The sequence below is a fragment of the Nannospalax galili genome, unplaced genomic scaffold (assembly GCF_000622305.1).
Source record: "Nannospalax galili isolate Female #2095 unplaced genomic scaffold, S.galili_v1.0 scaffold128, whole genome shotgun sequence".
In the NCBI taxonomy this organism is placed as follows: domain Eukaryota; kingdom Metazoa; phylum Chordata; class Mammalia; order Rodentia; family Spalacidae; genus Nannospalax; species Nannospalax galili.
The window spans coordinates 7157461-7166214 of NW_008360322.1; the positions used below are offsets into that span (position 1 = coordinate 7157461).

At 35.1% G+C, this 8754-nt stretch overlaps 1 pseudogene; it reads left to right on the top strand.

The window, feature by feature from the left end:
- The first annotated feature begins 6511 nt into the window (after positions 1 to 6511).
- Positions 6512 to 8754, top strand: part of LOC103727446 — a 2890-nt pseudogene continuing 647 nt past the window's right edge.

Here is an 8754-nt window from a genome sequence, read left to right on the forward strand (position 1 = left end):
CAAATAGTTCTCCATAGTTTCAAATACTCAACGGTTGGCCATTATAAGCTGCCTCTAACCGGGGCTATATAACCACATATTTCCCAGGTAGTGAACAAGCTGAACTCAATATTTCTTCATTTATTTTTTTGGTATTAAGTGAACCTAATCAAAAAGACATCAATTTTCCCTCTCTGTTTAGGTAGAAATTATGATAGAATTTTACACTTCTGTCTAGGTTCTCCTGACTTTAAAGCAAACCGCAAGGATCTTCTTTTGCTTATACCTAGCTTTTAGGTAGTGAACTACAACAGTGCCAATATCAGATATATAGAGAGTAAGCCCAAACTGCATCACCAACAAAAAAAGAGGTAATAATGGTGTTGAAGCAAGATGGAATAAGAATTTAAAAATAAAAAAACAAATCAAAACAATGACAACAAACCCCTGTAATTCATTGATGTACTCAGTAACAATCCTGGTTCTCACAACCTATATATTTTTGTGGGGAACAGGCAAACCAATGTGTATCTAAACAAAAACACATATAAAACAATTCAAGATAGCAACAAAGAAAATTTAAAATTCAGAGGGACAAAGTGTTTTTTCTGTGATGACTTTGTGCAATCCCATGGATAAATGCACATTTAACAAATTAACAACTGAGTTAGAAGTTAGAAGTTCACAGACAACAGAATCATTTTCTCCATTATGTATCTTTGTAGATCCCAAGTTTCAGTAATTAGCTCAAGAATGGAATAAAACATCCCTTGAAATTTGTTTTGGAAAAATTATCATAAGAGTCAAAACTTTAGAGATACAACAAAGGTGACAGAGCCAAAGTCTGGAGTTATCTATCAGGGAGACAAAAACTGCAAATCATTCTGAACTAGGACAATATTCAGTAAATTCAAACAACAGTAATTTCAGTAGGAACACAGTAGCCTGAGAGAATTGGGAATGGGGTGAAGAAAAAGGCCAGACACCATGGAAACATTTTAGTACCTCATTCTGTCTTGGAATCTCTAGGAAGTTTAATGCAATGAGCAGTTTCAAATCATCAATATTTTTTGAAGGATTATTTGTGTTCAGTAGGGAAAGCAGATGTAGAACTGTGGAGTGTATTAATATGGACATATCCAGAAGAACCCAGAGGTAATCATGCAGGTTCTTCTCATTTAATCCTAGAACAGATTTGTAGAGGAATATGGGAGGTAAGGAGCCATGCAAAAGATAAAAGACAGCTTCAAAACAAACCAACTTCTATGTTGAAAGGACATAGAAACACAGCTTTTCATTTGTTTGATTTGTTTATTTCAGCTTAATTAACCATAGAGACCCTAATCGCACAGTATTGCCTGTGAAGCTCAGTCCAATCCAACCTTTAGGATAAATGCTGCAGTAAAAAGTAAAAGTAAAAGTAAAAGCCTCAGCTTTCACGTTGGGCGTCATCACTCCAAATGACTGCTTTAGTCAGCAAAATTCTAGAAGAATGAAATTTGGAAACTTGGAAACTTTCTGACAAATAATGATTCTTGGTACAAAGAATAAAGTTGATTGATGACTTTAACTGATTATCTCATGTATAAATAAACATTTCAAAAATTGATCACTGATTTAGAAGTTCACAGACAGCACTATAATTTTCTATATTATGTCTCTGCAGATTCTAAGTTTCAAGCAATTAGCCCAGGAATGGGATATACCATTTAGGATTAAGTTGCAGATAAAAACTTAGAGATATTAATTTCTCTATAAAAATTTAAAGGATAGTTTATGAATTATTTTGTTTTAATGACACTGAGTTTTAAATTAGAGATTGAGGTATGAGTCACATACCAATGTGCCTCAAAATTAATTAATAAAACTTACAGTTATGAAATATACGTATTTGTAAGAGAGCTTCCCTTTGTTGACTTTTTGACCTAGTCATTCTAGTTATAATATAATGATGCTAAAATACAGTAGCTATCTTATGAGTTTAGGTATGTCTTCTGCTCTACTGAATAATTTGTCACACATATCTAGAATTTAGATAAATGGTTATTTTTTTTTGCAGGTGAGTTTAATGCTGCAAGCATTTTCCAATCTGTTACCCAAGATCAGAGGCACATTTGTCAGAAATGGTAATGAATAAATTTAATTACATTTATAAATAATAAGCAGCACTTACCTATTAGAAATATGTTCAAAGGCATATATGAAATACAGAAACTGACAGGCTATTTTCGAGAAAATTAAATGTATGGCAAAAACGTTGTATATATAGAGTGAGACTTCTGAATGAATCAGAAAAGAGTTAGAAATATTGAAGAATGTTCAGGCTGAAATGAAGAAGGACGTGAAATACTCAGTAAACCAATTAGAAAAGACATGAGAAAGCATGACCAATAGGATGAATGAAATGGAAAACAGAATATCAAGACTGGAAGATAAAGTGGGTGAATTCGACCACTCAAGGAAAGATTATGAAAAATTTAATAAAACACAAGAATGGACTATTCAGGAATTGTGTGACACCATAAAAAGACCAAACTTGTGAATCTTAGGCATACAGGAATGAGAAGAATCTCAGGATAATGGTATGGACCAGATCTTCAACAGGATTGTAGAAGAAAATTTCCTAACATTAAAGAAAAACATGTCTCTACAAATACAGGACACATATAGAACACCAAATAGACAGGACCAGAAAAGAAACTCTCCCCAGCACATTATAGTAAAAAACTAAATGTACAGAACAATGAGAGAATACTGAAAGGTGCAAAAGAAAAACAACAAGTTACATATAAAGAAAAACCCACCAGAATTACAGCTGACTTTTCATTGCAAACTATGAAAGCCAGAAGAGGTGGACCAACATATTCCCAATTTTAAATGACCACAGACACCAAGCCAGATTACTTTACCTAGCCAAAATGTCTATTATAGTCAAAGGGGAAAGAAAAATCTCCCATGACAAAAATAGGCTGAAAGAAATCATTTCCACAAAACCAGCCCTCCAGAGAGTTCTTGAAACAATACAGGAGCTGAAGAAAGGAACAACAATATCTAAAGGGTTACGGGAAGAAATTAAATGAAGGTATAACTATGGAAATGCATAGCTACAAAAAGAATGTGGAAGAAATAAAAATGACAGGAATCAATACTTATCTTTCATTAATAACGATATATATCAATGGACTGAATTCCCCAGTCAAAAGACACAGAATGGATTAAGAAACAAAACTCATCTTTTTGTTGTCTGCAAGAAACTTATCTCACTTTAAAGGACAGAGCACTACCTTAAAGTGAAAGGATGGAAAAAAATATACCAAGCAAATGGTACTAAGAAAAAAGCTGGAGAGATGGCTCAGCAGTTAAGAGCACTGACTGCTCATGCAGAGGACCTGGGTTCGATTCCCAGCACCCACATGGTGGCTATGAACCATCCTTAACTCCAGTTCCGGGGGAATCTGAAGCCCTCTTCTGACCTCCGCAGCATTGCACAACATGGGTGCACTCACATACATGCAGGCAGTACACTCATACACATAAAATTAAAAAAAATGATAAAGAAAATATTTTTTAAAAAGCAGACATTGCAATTCTAATATCTGACAAAATAGACTTTAAACTAAAACTAATCAGAAGAGATAAAGAGGGCCACTTCATTCTGATCAAAGGAACAATTGGCCAAGAAAATATTTCAATCATGAGCATATAGTCACCAAACTATGGTGCACCTAACTTCATAAAAACAGTACTACAGGACTTTAAGACCCAGATTAATCCCAACTCATTAACAGTAGGGTTCTTGAATATCCCAGTGTCTCCATTAGATAGGTCAATGGGACAGAGAATTAACAGAGAGACGTCAAATGGGCCTAACAGACATCTACAGAATATTCTACCCAAGCACCAGAAAGGATATACTTTCTATTCAGAGTCCCATAGAATTTTCTCCAAAATCGTCCATATACTGGGGCACAAAACAAACTTCAACAAATAAAAAAAGTTTGAAGACCACAATGCAGTAAAGCTTAAAATCAACACCAGAAGAAACACTAGCAGCTACATGAACATATGGAGATTAAACAACACACTCCTGAATGGGTCAAAGGAGAAATTAAGAAAGAAATAAAAGTATTCCTGGAACTAAATGAAAAGGACAACACAATACAACAAAACCTCCAGGACACGTTGAAAGCAGTCCTTAGAGAGGGGAGTTTATATCTCTAAGTGCCTACATTAAAAAATCAGAAAGAATGCTAATAAATGGCTTAACATTGCAACTCACAGCACTTGCAAAACAACAAATTAAACCCAAACTCAGCAGACAAGAAGAAATAATGAAAATCAGAGCAGAAATTGATGAAATAGAAACAAAGAAAATAATACAAAGAATCAACAAATCCAGGAGGTGGTTCTTTGAAAATATAAACAAGATTGACAAACCACTAACCCAGTTAACCAAAAGGAAGAAAAAGCACCTCCAAATCAAGAAAATCAGAGATGAAAGGGGAAACATCACAACAGGCACCAAAGATATACAGAACATTATATGGAAATATTTTAAAAGCATATATGCTACTAAATTTGAAAACTTAAAAGAAATGGATGGGTATCTAAAAGTATTGGAACCACCAAAACTATACCAAGAAGAGATCAACAGCTTAAACAGATCCATAACACATAAGGAAATTGAAACAGTAATACAAAACATCCCAACTAAAAAAAGGCCCAGGGCCAGATGGATTTACAGCTGAATTCAACCAGACGTTTAAAGAAGATCTACATCCAATACTACTTAATTTCTTCAAGAAGATAGAAATGGAGGGAGAACTTCCATGTTCCTTCTATGAATCCAGGGTCACTCTAATACCAAAGCCAGGTAAAGATACAACCAAAAAAGAAAACTATAGACCCATATCCTTAATGAACACAGATGTAAAAATTCTCAACAAAATACTTGCAAACTGCATAGAGACACACATCCAAAAGATCATCCACCATTATGAAGTCGGCTTTATTCCAGAGATGCAGGGATGGTTCAATATATGTAAGTCATAAATCATATAAATGGAATCAAAGACAAGAGCCACATGGTCATCTCAATATATTCAGAGAAGGCCTTTGACAAAATTCAATAAACATTTGTGCTCAATGTCCTAGAGGGAGTTGGACTGGAGGGAACATACCTCAACATAATTAAAGATCTATGCAACAAACCCACAGTCAACGTCATTCTAAATGGAGAAAAACTGGAAGCATTCCCATTAAAATCAGGAACCAGACAAGGCTGTCCACTATCTACACTCCTCTTTAACATAGTATTGAAAATTTTACAAGGCCAATAAGACAAGAGAAGGAATTTAAAGGAGTAATGTTTGGAAAAGAAGAGATCAAATAAATTATCTCTTTTTGCGCATGATATACATAGGAGATGCCAAAAATTCCACCAAAATATCATAGAAATTATTAACACTCGGTAAAGTGGCAGGTTACAAAATTAATCTACAAAGTCTGTAGCCTTTCTATATACCAATAACAAACAATCAGAGAAGGAGTACACGGAAACTCTCCCTTTCACAATAGCTGCAAATAAAATAAAATATCTCAGAATAAACCTGACCAAAGACATTAAAGATCTCTACAATGAAAAATTTAAATCTTTGAAGAGATTGAGGAAGACATCAGAAGATGGAAGGACGTCCCATGCTCATGGATTAGAAGAATTAATATCATGAAAATGATCATTGTACAAAAAGCCATTCATAGATTCAATGCAATACCAATCAAAATCCCCATGACATTCTTCACAGAGTTGGAAAAAAATATCCTAAGAGTTACATGGAAGCACAAAAGACCTTCACTAGCCAAAGCAACCCTGAGCACTAAGAGCAATGCTGGGGGGATTACTATACCAGATTTAAAACTATGTTACAGAGCTCATAAAAACAACATGGTATTGGCACAAAAATAGACCCATAAAACAATGGAACAAAATTGAAGACCCAAATATGAGTTCATGCAATTTCAGCCACCTGATATTTGACTAAGGGACCAGGAACATTCACTGGAGGAAAGACAGCATGTTCAGCAAATGGTACTGGTAAAACTGGATCTCCACCTGTAGGAGAATGAAACCAAATCCCTGTCTTTCGCCTTGCACAAAAGTCATCTCCAAATGGATCAAAGACCTCAATGTGAAGCCTGAAACTCTGAAACTGTTAAAAGAATACATTAGAAATAAACTACAAGATAAAGGTGTAGGAAATGATTTTCTAAACCAGACATCAATTGCTCAGGAAGCAAGGTTAAGAATCAACAAATAGGACCTCATTAGACTAAAAAGCTTCTGTACCTCAGAAGAAGCAACCAAGGAAGTGAAGAGAAAACCCACAGAATGGGAGAAAATCTTCATCAGCGACACATCTGACCGAGGTTTAACATCCAGAATATATAACAAAAAATAATGAAGAGTGGAAGTAACCAAATTAAAAGATGGGCTAAGGAGCTGAACAGAGAGTTCTTAAAAGAAGAACTAATGATGGCTAAGAAGCATCTTAAAAGGCATTCATCATCATTAGTGATTAGGTAAATGCAAATTAAAACAACTTTAAGATTTCATCTTACCCCAGTCAGAATCGCTAAGATCAAGAGAACAAATGATACCAAATGTTGGAGAGGATGTGGGGAAAGGGGAACACTAATTCACTGTTGGTGGGACTGCAAACTTGTTTAACCCCTAGGGAAAGCAGTGCAGAGAACTCTAAAAAAATTAAAAATGAACCTACCATTTGACCCAGTTATACTGCTCCTTGGCATATACCCAAAGAACTATTTCAGAGACACTGTACAACCATGTTTGTTGCTGTTCTTTTCCTAATAGTGAAGAGATGGAAGCAACCTAAGTGCCCTACAACTGATGAACGGATAATGAAAATCTGGTTCATTTATGTGATGGAGTTTTACTCAGCGGTAAAGAAAGATGAAACTAGAAACTGTTATACTAAGTGAAGTGACACTACTCAGAAAACAACAACAACAAAAAGGTGTATGTTCTCCTTCATATGTGGAGCCTTGCAAAAAATCCTTATGAGTATGCATCCAGACATAACTACAGGAAACAGGATAAAGAAAAGGAACCAGGGAGGTAAAGAAAAAGAAAGAATCTGAAAGAGAACAGTAGGAAACAGGCATTAATAAGGGAGATATGGATAAAAATGGGGTTATTTTAAGAGAAGGGGGAGGGAAGGTTATACAAGGGACCTTGGGGATCAAGGGAAATAAGGATCTCAAGAGAGGTGGGACCATAGGGGAAGGGTATTATTAAGAGAGAAATGGGAAAATGGGAGCATTTTAAATGGGGAAACCATGGTGGAAGGGATAGACAATGTGAGAGAGAAATAATGCCTAGCTAGTTTTAAAAAAACAGAGGGTTCACAGTTGATTAATACAGTTATATAATATTGAACTCAGTATAAACCCTGTAAGACATAAAATTGAATGTTTTTAACCTTTAAAAAATACCTCCATTTCATTTTAAAATATGCTGTTTGAAAGAGATGTATCTTTGTTCTGGAAATTGTTATTGAGTATGTTAAAGCTGTAATGAAATGCTTCTTCAAAAAAATAACAAATAAATAAATTTAAATGAATTTTTAAAACATCAAAAAAACCCAAAGGGAACCATATTAATCAACCTACTGACAAATTATACATACAACTAGCTCAAGGAATATAATATATCTAGGTAAGTTTTATTTGCGAACATTTGGTCTTTGCCCAAACTTTATCTACATAGCACATGGTAATGAAAGTACCAGACTGGTTGAACTAACCTTCTTGGATGTTTAACACCCCTAATTTGAGGCCTATACTAATTTGGTTAGGTAGACATAAAGGACATTTTTTTTTTTGTTCCTTGCCCTCCTAGGTTGACTAAGTTTAGGGGACTATGAGCATCTCTCAAAATGTCCTGTAACTGTGGTGAGTCACCTTGTCTTCTTGATCAAGGAGGACATGAAGACCCCTCCAAATGTACTTGAACCATTTAAAAGTCTACAAAGAGGAGAGTCAACACAGAGGAAATGTTTCCTCCACGCTTCCAAGTGAAGTCAGCCACGATTGAGCAGGACCTTTGACTTATCTTCACATAGGTGGAACTGGTAAAAGAAAGGAGCCAGGGTCTCCTCCCAAGCCCACATGACCCCTGAAGAACAGATCTTCAGATGGACCAGCACAGGAAATGGCTGTTGGCACCAACAACAGAGTTGACGGTAATAGGGATAACAGAATATATGGGCACCAGTGGTGGGGGGGCTATGGGAGGGTGCCATTTGGGATGTGGGTATATAGATGATTAAGATTGTTTGAGATGCTCTGTAAGAAATACACACACACACACACAATCAACAAATTTTAAAATTGAGTTATATTTGAGGAAGAAGCATGAAAGTTTGCTTCACGTTAATTAGTAGAGATGACAAACATTACCATTGAAACCTACCTGATGATTTTATATTCATTCTCAGGTTCCAAGTATCTCAGAAAGTAACCCACTGTGACTAGCAATAATCAGATACAGAGATTAGAGATGCATGTGCAAACATCTAAGTGGTCATAGTATTAAAAATGAGTTTTTCTGAATGAAAAATTATATTTTAAAATGAAATGGAGATCTTTTTTAAAAAGTTAAAACCTCATTCAATTTTATCCTTATAGAGTTTATACTGACTCCAATATTTTATAACTGTATTAATTCAACTGTGAACCTAAAAATTACAGCCA